Raw genomic sequence first — 14,400 nt, forward strand, 5'->3', positions numbered from 1 at the left:
ACGGTGCCAGCTTTTTTGAAGGGTACCCGTCGCCTCCGTCCTTCCACTCAACCGGTGGCTCCATCACGGGACCTGTCCCTAGTCCTGAAGTCCCTGCGGGTCCCTCCATTCGAGCCCTTGGACCAGGCTGATTTGAAGTGGCTGTCGTTAAAAACAGCATTTCTATTGGCTATGGCCTCAAGTAAGCGCGTTGGGGAGCTGCAGGCCATGTCAATTCATGAGACATGTTGTAGGTGGAACGCTGACGGCTCCGGGGTGACACTATGGCCTAATGCCTCTTTTCTCCCCAAGGTACTTACTACTACTACCACTGTGCGCCCACCCCAGCTGGCGCGCTTTGGGTCTACAGCTTCGCCCGAACCTCTGTGTCCTGTTCGTGCTCTTGAATTATACATACGTGCCACAGCGGGAATACGCAAAACCGAGAACTTGTTTGTCTGCTATGCCGGTCCGCGCTTGGGTCGGACCCTGTCGAAACAACGCCTTTCCCATTGGGTTGTAGATGTAATCGAACGGGCCTATCTCTCACGGGGGCATTCTCTACCGGATGGTGTGAGGTGCCACTTGACTCGTGGTTTGACCACCTCATGGGCGGCATTGACCGGTGTTCCCCTGGACGTCATTTGTGAAGCAGCTTTATGGACGTCTGCATCAACTTTCTCAAGGTTCTACACTGTGAACGTGGCGGTGTCTCACCCACTGGAGGAAGTCCTTCGGCAGCATTCATCTGCGTCATAAGGTAGGCTGGAATCCTCGGGACTTTGTTGATATGTGTCATCCAGTGCTTTATGCACCGCCTCTGGCGGTCAGAAGGGATGAAAAAGAACGAAGAGTTACGTAGGTAACTACGGTTCTATGAATCCCGGATTACCGCCAGAGCGTCCAGTCCCTTGGAATCGCCTGCTTGCGAGAAGTTTTGAGGGACTGAGCTTCCGGTGTCACATGACTATATAGCCTCGCGTGAGCCACCAGGAGGTCACATGTGACTTTGTTGTCATTTAATTCTCGACCTGCGTATGCGCAAGGATGATCATCCAGTGCTTTATGCACCGCCTCTGGCGGTCATCCGGGATTCATAGAACCGTAGTTACCGACGTAACTCTTCGTTTTGCGATGCCACAGTAGGGAAATATGTCTTAGCTAATGTTGATGGAGGCTTCACATAGTTCCAGTATGGTGTTCCTCCACAGCTTCATCTCCAACTCCCAGCCGACATGCTTTCAGAAAGCAAGAAAGTTTCTAGAGGACAGATGCCATCTGAGACGGTATGACAAATAAATGTATTTTGTCAAAATTCTTGTTAGTTTTCATTTCTAATTTCCGGTTGATTAAAACTAGCAATAGGAGGCCACAGTGCAGGGAGAGCCTCTGGCATGGAGGTGAGGACATCAGTCTTAAGGTAGAAATCAACATTAAAACAGGCCAAAGCCATGTTAAAAAAGGACAGAACGCATCATGTCACTAAAGTTTCACTCTTGTCATTTTCTGAAACTTGGCAGCCCTGCACTCCATATTTCTATTAATTATTTTTGGAGACATTACATTTCCAATTACTTGAGCATGTACCATATCCAACAAATAATCAGATACTCGACAATATAAATCTAAAGGAGAGTACACATAAGATAATTGATAGACATATGTTTGATTTAACTTCCCAAACATCTTTATTCTGTGCTTTTAATGTGACATTATGTTATTGTTACTTTAGGCCCTATAATTATACATCCTTATATTAAATATACACAGTCAAATCAACTTTTTTTAGGCCAAAAAGTTTCAAAACGTCTGATTTTGACTCTGAAAAAATAAACTAACAGGTACGCTATGCTATAATAGTTAGGAAAAACTACAATTACATCACAGAGAAAACATCAATATATATTGAGTAATGCCATTCTGGTTTGATTGTATGCTTCATAGCATCATCTCACGGTAAGGGCAAAATATTGATGTATATATTGTATATCATGATATAGTTTGAAAATATTGCGATATATATATATATATATATATTTTTTTTTTAAAGGCCATATTGCCCAGCCCTAATACAGACTCATACTTGACATTGATGCAAAAATTTCCCTTGTGCTCATATGTTTTGTTGGATTAAGCAGGTCTATATTGATATCCCCACAGATGAATGTGACCTTCTGACAAGACCCAACAAACACTGAAGCCAGTTGCTCTGTATACATAACTGACCCATATTTTTGTACTGTTTTCTATAATAATTTAAATAGTAATACACTCTATTAGATCATGTCGTGTCTCCCCAGTGTGATGATGTTGATGATGGAAAAGGTGTGTCGTGTGGAAAAAAGGTCGTCGATGAAACTGGCTCGCATAATAATACAAAGTTTATTAACACAAGCAGAATCAAAAGAACAGGGCCGGGATAGGGACCCTGGGAGAACAAAGGAGGTCAAATCATGTTCTCAGGCCAAAAACAGGAGAAAGGCAGAACCCTTGTGAGAGCATAGATGGCCAAATTATACTCTGAAGAAAACCAGCTAAAAAAGGCATATATGATTTGACAGGATACCGGAGACCAACGGGTGGAGTCTAAGGCTTTAGCCTTAAGACAAAGAAAGGAAGCAACAGTTGTCCATTATGGTGGTAAGACCCTCACATGACAATGAACAAAAAGGCCAGAGTTATATTGTTTATGGCCTGAAGCTACAATTTGAGGATGAGCAGGAAATGTGAACAGGATGTCAAAGGGTCAGATGGCAATGTCACATGCAAACAGCAGTTTACAGAGACAACTGGCTAGGATAGTAAACCCCATATGGTTAGGTCACAGTTGAAGGCCTATACTGAACTTTTAAATGAAAAGGTATATAGTATAAATGAATATAATGTTAAGCAGTCAATACACCTCATTCCCTCCTTTTCGAGGCAACAAGTCTCGAAAAAACAAAAATAACAAAGCATGTTATAAACTGTCTTAAAAGTTATGGCAACCCCTTATCATGTTTAGCCTTATTCATACTGTAAAATTTCCAAATGTGAAAAGGATTTAAATCTCTAACCAATCAAAATGGGAAAACTAGTATTATTTAATTAATGCCATATTTTATCTTATATTTATCAGTCTTTAACTCCAAGTCTATAGACTTACTTAACTCTAATTTAGTTGATTTGTTATTACTTGGAAAGAAAAACATAAATGTCTAAGTGCATCTACATAAAGTACACACATTGAGACCCTCAGAAACAAACAAAAGGTTGCCCACTGTGAGGTCTGGTCGTCCCATCGCACCTCACCCTGGACCTTTCCCTACCTAAGCCCCACTGGCCCTGCAAATAAAAACCGGGAAAAAAAAAATCACAATACCTGAGGTCTCAACATAAGCTATCTATCTAGCAAACTCTAAAATGTGTATTTGTTAAAATATCTAGTCTAAAGTAAAAATCATTAATGAGGTAGCATACATTGTAATAAGCACATCCCAATATAATAAACAACACAAACATGTAGGACACATATGAAACATTGGCTAATTGTTGTTGTTGATTTTCCTTTGGCAGCATCAACTTATCGTTCAGTATCACAGTTCATGACGGCTTCTTTGAAGATTGCCATCCATGTTTTGTCCTTCAGTGTCCGTAACTGGAGTGTCCATGTTTGATGTGTCAGTTCGTTTCGTCAGGTAGAATCATCTAGCCCCATCACTCCCACACTTGTTCTGGAAGGTAAAAAACATCTGACCAGTATCTTGTACAAACATTAAACACCACATGATAGCTAAATTCTAATTTTCTTTGTTATTTATTATTTCTTTAATGTTTTCTTTTTTTTTTTTCTCTCATGTTTAACACACACCTAATTCATGCATTGTTAAAACGTGATTCCATCCTCCTTTCCGTTCCCCCCTTTAACCAAAGTGATAGAATAGCAGCTCCCAGAACCTGCAATATCTTCATAATATTCAAGAATATTCAAATACTGTCATTCCACTAGCGAAGAACAACTATAGTGATGTGAGTTTTTGCGTGTGAACAGGTGATCAGCTATTTTCACCAAATTATCAGTATTGCGTTTGCTTTGTAAAGACCCGCAGCCAAGCCACCAATTGTGATTGGCAATAGGCCAGCAAAGGTTCAGGTATTGATCGTAAAATTGAATTCCACGTGCTTGGAGTTGGAATTTTCACTAAAACAGACCCTTTACCCCAGTAGTCTCTCTAACGGAGTGAGTTACCTGCTGATACCACATATTTCTGATTATCCATGTATCTGAAATTCGCAACGCTGAGGCATCAAACCCCAGGTTTTCCACTATGTCTCCCGCTTTCTTAACGTGTGAAGATTTTGAGACATTTCTTCTGGTGTCAAATCTCCATCTGAATACTCATCTGGTGATGTATTCACATTATCTGTCTCACCGCAGTCCCTATCAATCTCTTCATCTAATGGTTCTTTAGAACTGTCCTCACAATTACTCAACCTAGCGTTCAACTGTTCAGTAAACTGTTGAGTTGTATTTATAGACTGTAATGAATTGGGATGTAATGTCTGGTGGTGGTTTTTGTATCTTCAGGCTCTGTAGGCACTAAAAAAATTGCCATTGGGTTATTTGTTGTGGAACTCATTTCCACAGCTGCACTCGTATGATTATCAGAAACTATAGAATTAGCTGTTGTCATCACTGTTATTGAAACATTCTTATCTATCACTGTTGTATTTGTAGTAGAAACTACCTTTGATGTATTAATACCACTAGCTATAGCCCCAGCTAGAATAGTGGACATTTTGTTCTACCGTCATTATTGATGTAACTAATTGCTATTGACCTTTTTGCTTTGGAATTCACTTAAACGACATACCCTTAATGCTAGCGGAAGTACCTCAACCCAATTAAGACCTGTGTGCTAACAGATTTTAACAATGCAGTTTTTTAGCACACCATTCATTTTTTCTCTTTTTTTTTTTTTTTTTTTTTCCTTCACCTTGTCTGCACATGCTGTTGAAGGTTAACACTACAAGAAGTGCAATCTTTTAACAGCAATGCATATTTTATTATTGCAATTAAATAAATGAATTTATTTCATTGCATAATTGTGACCATCACCAGCCCTCCCTAGGGAAGGGTAAATACTTTATTAAAGGGAGGATGTAAAAAAGAGAGGGCAGTGTTACACCAGGGTGAGGGGGGTGGGGGGGGGAGTTAACAGGGAGGAGGGATACAAGATAGGAAAACGAATGGGTGGGGAATAGTCAATAAGTTTCAAGTGATGTGATGTGAAATTGTGGTTGTGTATATTGTGCTTATTGTTGTGTTATCAAGCCAGTCTGGTGACCAGTGTGCGGCTTAGGAATAATGGTGGTGGCTGTGAGCAGAGGAGGAAGTGAGTGGAAGTTACATAAAACAGGTATTTGGGAACAACGTGTCTATGGTTGAGCCCAGTATGAGTGTTATCCCACAGCCCGAGGCCAGTGCGTCCATGACAAATGTGATTCCAAGAGCCGCTACTGCAAAACCCATGAGCCGCCCCCGGGCCCGAAGAAGCAGTCGGGCCAGCAGAAAGAGCGAGAGATCTAGGGGCCCCCGGCGACCACCCCACGGCCAAGCAGCCCCCCGAACGCCCCCAAGGTCCCAAGCCGAGAGGCTGCCATTGCCCCCCCCATACACACCCGAAAAGCCCCCAAGGAGCCAAGGACCCAGCGCACCACGCCACCGACTCCAACCCCCAACCCCCAGGCCCCCCACCCCCGCCACCACCACCCACACCCCCGCGCCCAGCTCCCCGAGGGGAGGGCCCAGAGAGCCCCCCGCCCGAGACCTCAGCGGAGGAGCCAAAGCCCACGCCCAGCAGACGACCAGAGCCACGCCGAACGGGCAGCCGGCGGGCACCCGCCGGTGAGCCCAGAGCCAGCAGGGACCCGACCCCAGGCCAGGAGGACCCGGAACGGATGCAGCACCAGGAGCAGCCCGCCCAGGGCGAACGACCACACCCCAAGCCGCATAAGGCACCAGGGGGCCGCTGGGGGTCCCCCCGCCGGTCCCCAGGCACCCCAACCTAGCCCCCCCGGGCGCCCCAGATGCTGATGCCGCCCGCGCCACGAGCTTCAGTTCTTTAAAGCCAGGGCCCCCTCCAGAGGCCAAGCCAGACCGCCCCGCCGGGATGTGGCCCCCATTCATTTTTTCTCACCTTGGCTTTGTGGGTGATAGACAGCTCCTAAGCGTTGTTTGATTCCTAATTTTGTAGAATTAATTTTACTGTTTTATCCACAAATTCTTTCCCGTTTTCTGAAAATATGCAGTTGGGTAAAGCCCATCTACTTTTAACTTCGCGACACAAAAACTTAGCGGCAGACTGAGCATCTTTACGTTTGGTTGGACATGCTTCAGGCCATTGTGAAAATCTATTCACAACTGGTTTTATCATGTCAACATAATCTATAACCAAAACCCCACACTCTTTTGCAATCTTTCTCCTAACTTCCCCCCTTGCCACATGGGCTAACCCATGGGCTTCCTGAATCATTAGGCCCAGTAGGTCTGAAGACACTACCATCAGTCCTTCATGATTTCTTGACATGTCCTGTTTATGAGCTGCACACTCAGCTACAGCTATTTCTTTCGGCTTCATCATTGCATGCAATAATTTCAGTATCTGTGTATGATGTTGGATCTGAGAACCAATGGTTTTCTTATACCCGCAATTATCCCACACAATCATGTGGTTCCCCATCTTCTGGAGTTGGCAAATTTTCAGCCGAATTTACCGTAGCGCATCTCACTAAGGTAACATCTGCCTGCTCTAAAAGTCTGATATCAATAAATGTCATAATTTCTCTGACTGTTCTAGATTTTAGTGCTATATGAATAGCTTCTAAGTGGCTTTCAGAGATGCTTTTGTGTTCATGAGTCATCTGACCTAGATAACTACTAATTGTTAATGTTTATCTTCATAGCTGCTCCTTGTGGTCCCAATAATATACAGTATGAAGTCAGCTCAACATGTTTGGGTTGATTACTCAATCATTGTCCTGGATTTGCTTGGTCTGTGTTCTTGAAATATTTAAGTGTACAATGATGTGAATACTCTGGCAGCTTGGCGTTGAGCATGTTTACCACGATGAACTTTTCCCACATATTAGCAGGTTTCAGCAGTTCTGGATCTAGATCTCCAATCCCGTATACTGACGAGGTCTCTGATTTTTGTAGCAGAGCTCGATTGGCTTTGTGAGAGGAATCAGCTGTTTCAGATCCTCACACCGCTATTGTCCTACTTGTTGTCCAGACATGGGAAGATGTATAGCGTCCTTTGGCCAAATACAGGTGAAAGCAGCTTCACAATCAGCCATAACTTCCAATGGTTGATTGTTTGTTTTCACCTCTATTGTTATTTGTTGCTTCGGCCCTGGCACTACCAGCCGACACCTCTAGAAACCAGGTACCGGACCCCTAAATGGGTTTACCGGTCCCCTGATTTGCTGCTGTTGACTTCTGTAGCCTCCTCTGAAGCTATTTCTGAAACCTCCTCTGAAGCTTCCTCTGGAGCAGTAGCAATCACGAGCAAAGTGGCCCCTCTGTCCACAATTATGACATGCTCCTGGTAAATGCTGGAAGTATCCTCCTCTTCCTCTTCCAAAGTTTGCTTGGCCTCTTCCTCTCCATATTTGTGGTTGATCAAACGATGGTTGTTGGTAAGAGGCAATGGGAACCTCAGGTGGCGGTTGCTGGATCTGTTGTTGTGGTCGTAGTTGTACTTGAGTCGATTGTGGCTGACTCTGCGTGACATTTGCTTGGTTATCTTCTTTCTTCTTTATATCCATCAACTGTATTTGGGTGAGTTTTTGGAGAGTATCTTGATCTTGTTCCTTTTTCCGATACAGTTCCACCTGATGTGCGATGTGATCTGTATATACGCCTTTGGTCAGGCTTCCGAGACCAAACACTTCAGCCAACTTGCTCCTCACCATCAGGGGCAGTCCCTTCTGGATTTTGGCTCTTAAAATTGATTTCTCCATTTGGTTCATTTCAGGATAATTTCCTGTGACGTTTCTCCACATTTTATGAGCTCTCGACACATATGCTCTCGGGTTCTCTTGGTGGCCAAGAGGCTCAATGAAGATATTGTCAGGGTGCACATTTGTTGGAAAAAGGTCTCTCAAGGTTTTCCACATTCGTCTTCTACTTGCAGCAAACAGTTCTGGATCATTGACAGATGTCCCCACGTATCTCTTTAGGTCTGCTGTTTGCAGAATCTCTTTCATTGCTGGAACTCCAATAAGACTGGCCAAAAGTCTCTTAATATCTCCCATCACTGGCTGTGTTCCCACCAGAACCTCTTCCAGCTTTGAGATCCAGGGGTGTGCACCATCTTAAAGCATCGGTTATTTTCCGAGTATGTCAGACATGTCAGCATTCTGCCAAGGCTTGTACTCCAGATTTTGTCCTCGGACTATCACTAAGCACATTTTGTCGTCTTTCTCTTCTGTTCTTGGACGTAGTGCATATTTCCAGGTGTCTGACTTTTGAGACTTTGTCTTCTCTTTAGTAGCTAAACTCCATTGGAAAAAATTTTCTCCTTCCACTTCCTCTTCACTTTCATTTTCACTTTCATTCGTGTCGTCTTTCGCTGACATCAATTGCTTTGTTGATCGATGTCCTCTTCTTTCTGCTTTTGCCAACATTCGTAAACGTACTTCTCTTTCATATGGTGGTGGCTTCTTTGCTGATATTGCATGAGAGAAAGCTACGTTGGCTTTCTTTGTCAACTTGCTTGTGGTCTTCTCCTTTTTCTTAATGTCTCGTGTGCTTTGCATCTTTTTGTCATTTGCCAGTTTGGACACACTTTGCTCTACGATCTCAAAGAGCTGCAATATGCCTAATTCAATTTGTCTTTTTTCTTCACTTCGTTTCTTTCCCTTTTTTCCTCTCCTCTGACTTTCTCTATAAGTAGACACTAGGACTTGTAAGGTGTTAACTACATCTGGATTAAAAGTACCCTCAACTGACCATGGCTGTGTAATGTAAGGACTCGACATTATAAAGAACTTCTCTTAATTTTTTCTTTACTGTAAATTTAATGAACGAAAAATTGTGTGCTATACTTAATCTATGGTCACCGAACTTTGCCAACCGCAGAAGTAGTGATGTGAGAATAAATCCACTCGAATCGTAATGATATAGTTGATTAAACCTTAAATCATCTCCAAACTGCAATGATATCAATATCCCCAATCAAAGTAAAGTTTAAGCACAGACACTGAAATTATTATTCACTATATTCACTTGATAGTTTAAACAGATCATCTAATTCGCAGATAACTAATTAAATTAGTAATACTAAATTATCAATCAATGAGTGATTGTTAATCAATGATGCTCAATGAAATAAACAAATTCAAAATTCAGTCCACTGCCAAGTCTTTTCATGTATCATACAAGGTACTATAAAGCCATATATAAGTGAATAAATTGTGTATTTATTGTTTGTGTAAGGAAAGGTGTCGTTATAAATGTGTGAAAAATAAACAAAGACAAATGTTCTATTTGAGTAATATCCTAGATCAGGGGTCACCAACCTTTTTGAAACCAAGAGCTACTTCTTGGGTACTGATTAATGCGAAGGGCTACCAGTTTGATACACACTTAAATAAATTGCCAGAAATAGCCAATTTGCTCAATTTACCTTTAACTCTGTTATTATTAATAATTAATATTTATCTTTGTGGAAACACTGATATAGAAACAGATAAATATCAATATGCAACACTTTATTTTTATATTCAAAAGAGCGGGGGGGCGAGGGGGGGGGGGGGAGTTTGCTTTTTAAAGAGAAAATGAAATAATTCAATTTCACAGTGTTCTTTTATTTGAAAAACACATATAAAGTAAAGAGCAAATTCCACAGTACCCGTGCAAATGGTAAATGGTGGTAGTAGTAGAATAAATAAAATAAATAACATAAAATTAAACAAAAAAGGCATACATTGCATAAATTATCCATCAATCTATGCAATGTATGCTTGAAATAAAAATAATCAACAAAAGGAAAATTAAACATAGCCTATACAACAACGGCTATAACCATAACAGAAACACTTCCCTACACATGGTTGGATTTGATTTTCTCCCGATTTCCTCACTGACATTGTCCGGGCGGACCATCCTTCACTGAGCGTCGTTTCCGGCCGGACAATAATAACGATTACACCTCTTCTTATGCGGTGTAATCGTTATTATTATTACAACAATATTATTATTACAATAATATAATGTAATCGTTATTATTGTCCGGCTGGAAACGACACTCAGTGAAGGATGGTCCGCCCGGACAATGTCGGGCAGAAATCAGGAGAAAATCGGGAGAATGGTGGCCCCGGGAGATTTTCGGGAGGTACACTGAAATTCAGGAGTTTCCCGGGAAAATCGGGAGGGTTGGCAAGTATGTATTAAACACAAAAAACACTTTACATTTTAAGTGTTTATATATATGTATTGTCATTTCTAAGTTACATGTAAGTGTGATTTAAACAAGAATAGCTAAATAAATAAATCTATATATATATAAAAGCTCACTGGTAAGTGCTGCTATTTGAGCTATTTTTAAAACAGGCCAGCGGGCGACTCATCTGGTCCTTACGGGCGACCTGGTGCCCGCGGGCACCGCGTTGGTGACCCCTGTCCTAGATAAACGCACCAGTTTCTCTCGACTGGAATTCAGGTATTGTGTCATCCACAAAGTCAAAGCCACCAGGTCTGTATTTCAGTGCGTTAGGAGTTGTGATTCAGGCACTCCTCTTCTCAACTCCTCAACTTCTACAAAAACCTCATTTAAACAAGATGAAGAAAGTCTGCAGTATTTAAACGGCGGCTTTAATAAACCACTCCTCTCAATGTAGCCTTTAGCGAGCAGCTTTTGTTACCATGGTTGCCCATGGCCAGGACAGGTGTCGGCCTGCGCATGCACGACAACAGTGATACGTCACTTCTAATACGCACCAAGATACCACTTAAAAGCAAGACTGCTTCTGAACAAGACGCTAAAATAATCATAGTTGCCATTAAAAGCAAGACTGCTTCTAGAACGGTAAGACTTCAATAATCATATTGGATATTATTATTATTATTAGCGTATCTAAAGCCATTAACGTGTATTCTTTTTTAAAGATAATTCAAAGCAATGCTTACTGTATACAATACATATTGACACATTTTTTAACCATATGAATGTTGGCCTTAACTACGTCAAAAAAAAAAAAGCAGCCAAAAAAAAGAACAAAAAACAGATAAGCTAGCTTCTATGGTGAGGAATACAGATATTTAAAAAACACAAAATTGAGAACAGATACAAATGAAAGCTGCATTTCAGTTCAGGGTGTCGGAATATGGAACAATCTACATTATGACATCAGTTATTAAGCTTCCTTAAAGACACAGACAACTTTACTCAAAGAAATTCACAAAATAACAAAAACACAGAAAATGACTCCAACAACCCACAAAAATAGCAAGAAATACACAGAAAATGACTAAAAAAAAAAACACACAAAATAACTACAAATACACAGAAAAGAACTCCCAAACAGACAAAAATAACTCACAATTTAAGAAAAAAAAAAACTGGTGTCACGGTCTGAGTTTACCTCCGTACTGAAATTATAACCTAACCATAACCCTAACATAATCCAATAAAAATCCAATAAACAAATAAAACAAGTGTCCATTCACTTTGAAAACAAAAAAGAGCGTTCGAATTTTCTGAGGAAAGGAGGCGTGGCCGTAGCATTATTCAGTGACATAGTGGAAGCAAAAAAAAAAGTGATCACCTTTTTACTATCTCCGTAATATCTGCTACGGGGTTAAGGAAAAGTAGACAGGAAAGGAGATAGTAGGAACTATTCGGACGCAGCCTCAATCAATGGTAGAAGTTACCGGTGCTTTCCTGAGGTTTGTTGTTAGCATTTAATTTGGGCTGTTTAACTTTTCTTCCGTGAAAGCCTGTAAACAGAGAATAAATGAAACTGTGCGTTTCTCATCCTTTTTCACAGGTTTACCACAAAGACACAAAGCTGATTTTAGGAGTATATTCTGTTCAGCAATTTTAGGAAGCATCAAGAATAAAATTCAACTTTGTTGGGCATTTTAATTATTTTTTTTATTTTGCAGAGAAATGGATACAAAGAGAATAGTTGGAAAGCCAAACAAAGGCGGAGGAGGAGGAGGAAGAGATGTTTCTCTCTGAGACGATAAAAATGATTTCAATTTTGATTTTGGATTTGGACCAACTCACTCCAACAGGTACGTTTACTCCGCTTGTCAAACTCAAGGCCGGAGGCAAAATACGGCCTTTCAGACCATCCAATTCGGCCCACAGGAGAAAGCGAAAATGACAGAAAAAACATGAAATATTGTGTAAATTACCAAATTATTCAGTTGCAAATTGTTGTCGAAAGAACAAACTTTTTCCCAAATCCTGCAATTTTCCCTTAAATGATTACACAAAATCTCCCCAAATGAAATAAAAAAATAGTCTAAAAATCAAAGGTAATTTGAAGTATTTGTCACTTATTGCTAAAATAATGTTGACTGAGTGCTAACTTGGGGACATTAATGAAGAAATTGTTAATTTTTTCCACCTAAAATGTGTGTCCCACTTGTGATCGAACTGGTCTGTATTTGTCCCGTGAACTTAAATGAGTTTGACACCCCTGCTTTACTCAGTAACACTTTAAAATAATACCAACATGTCCAGGGTGACCATATTTTGATTGCCAAAAAAGAGGAAACTTCGTCCGACCTCAGCATACTCAAATTACTCAATGTTTTTTTTAAATTTAAATTTAATTATTTATCTATTTTGTAAAGGCAAAATGCAATATAATAGATAAATAAGTTGTTATTGTTCATAAGGTTCAAAAATGCATTTCTGTCTTTTTTACAAAGGCTTTACAAAATGACAGAAGTCAATCACCTTTATTATGCATTATAACAATTGGTCTTTGATCTCCTGAAATCTCACGTATACCTTCTTAACAATGAGAAACATCTCCTCCTAGATATTAAAAAAAAAAAGAAAAAAAAAACCTCAAGGCTTACTGAACAGTAAATAATCAATAAAAGGGACATATTGTATCCATTTCACATACACACACACAGTTCCCTGGTCATCACGTCACTGGAGCAATAAAACGACCAAAAAGCACCGCTATGTTCAAGCGAGAAAAACAATGGCGGAATTTGGCAAAAGTTTTTATCAGGTTCAGAATCAGAATCAGAATCAGAAATGTTTTATTTGCCATGTACAGTTTTGAGGACAGTACAAGGAATTTGACTTGGTGGTTGGTGCACAAAACAAGCAACAAAAAGAAACAAAAGAAATAAAAACAACACAACAAAGAACAACCCAGCAACAGTAATAATAATAATAATGATAAATATAAAGGATGAGGGATAAATAAAGGATAGATAGAGAATAAATGATAAATAGGATAAATATAAATATATATATACAGTGCAGCAGGTATCAAGCTGGCGGAGGTGGTGATCGGGTGGGGGGGGTTCAGTGGGTGACTTGGGGTGTGTTCATGTGGATGGTGGCAGAGGGAAAGAAGCTGTTTTTGTGTCTGGAGGTTCTGGTCCTGATGGACCGAAACCTCCTACCAGAAGGGAGAGATTGAAACAGTTTATGACCGGGGTGGGAGGGGTCGGCCACAATCTTTCCTGCACGCCTCAAAATCCTGGAGGCGTACAGGTCCTGGAGGGAGGGCAGATTGCAGCCGATGACCTTCTCTGCAGAGTGGATGATACGCTGCAGTCTGGCCTTGTCCTTGGCCGTAGCTGCAGCGTACCAGATGGTGATGGAGGAGCAGAGGATGGACTGGATGATGGAGCTGTAGAAGTTCACCATCATCTTTGTTGGCAGACTGAACTTCTTCAGCTGCCGCAGAAAGTACATCCTCTGCTGAGCTTTTTTGATAAGGGAGCTGATGTTCAGCTCCCACTTGAGGTCCTGAGTGATGATGGTCCCCAGGAAGCAGAAGTACTCCACAGAGCTCACTGTAGAGTCTCCCAGGGTGAGGGGGGTGAGGGGGGCTGGGTTCTTCCTGAAGTCTGCTATCATCTCCACTGTCTTTAAAGCGTTGAGCTCCAGGTTGTTCTGGCTGCACCAGGACACCAGCCGGTCTGTCTCCCACCTGTAGTCGGACTCGTCTCCATCAGCGATGAGACCGATGATGGTCGTGTCGTCTGCAAACTTCAGGAGTTTGACCGACTGGTGAGAGGAGGTGCAGCTGTTGGTGTACAGGGAGAAGAGCAGAGGAGAAAGAACACAGCCCTGAGGAGATCCAGTGCTGATGGTCCGGGGAGCAGAGATGGTTTTTCCCAGCTTCACGTGCTGCTTCCTGTCAGACAGGAAGTCTGTGATCCACCTGCAGGTG

The sequence above is a fragment of the Gouania willdenowi genome, chromosome 6 (assembly GCF_900634775.1).
Source record: "Gouania willdenowi chromosome 6, fGouWil2.1, whole genome shotgun sequence".
NCBI lineage: Eukaryota > Metazoa > Chordata > Actinopteri > Blenniiformes > Gobiesocidae > Gouania > Gouania willdenowi.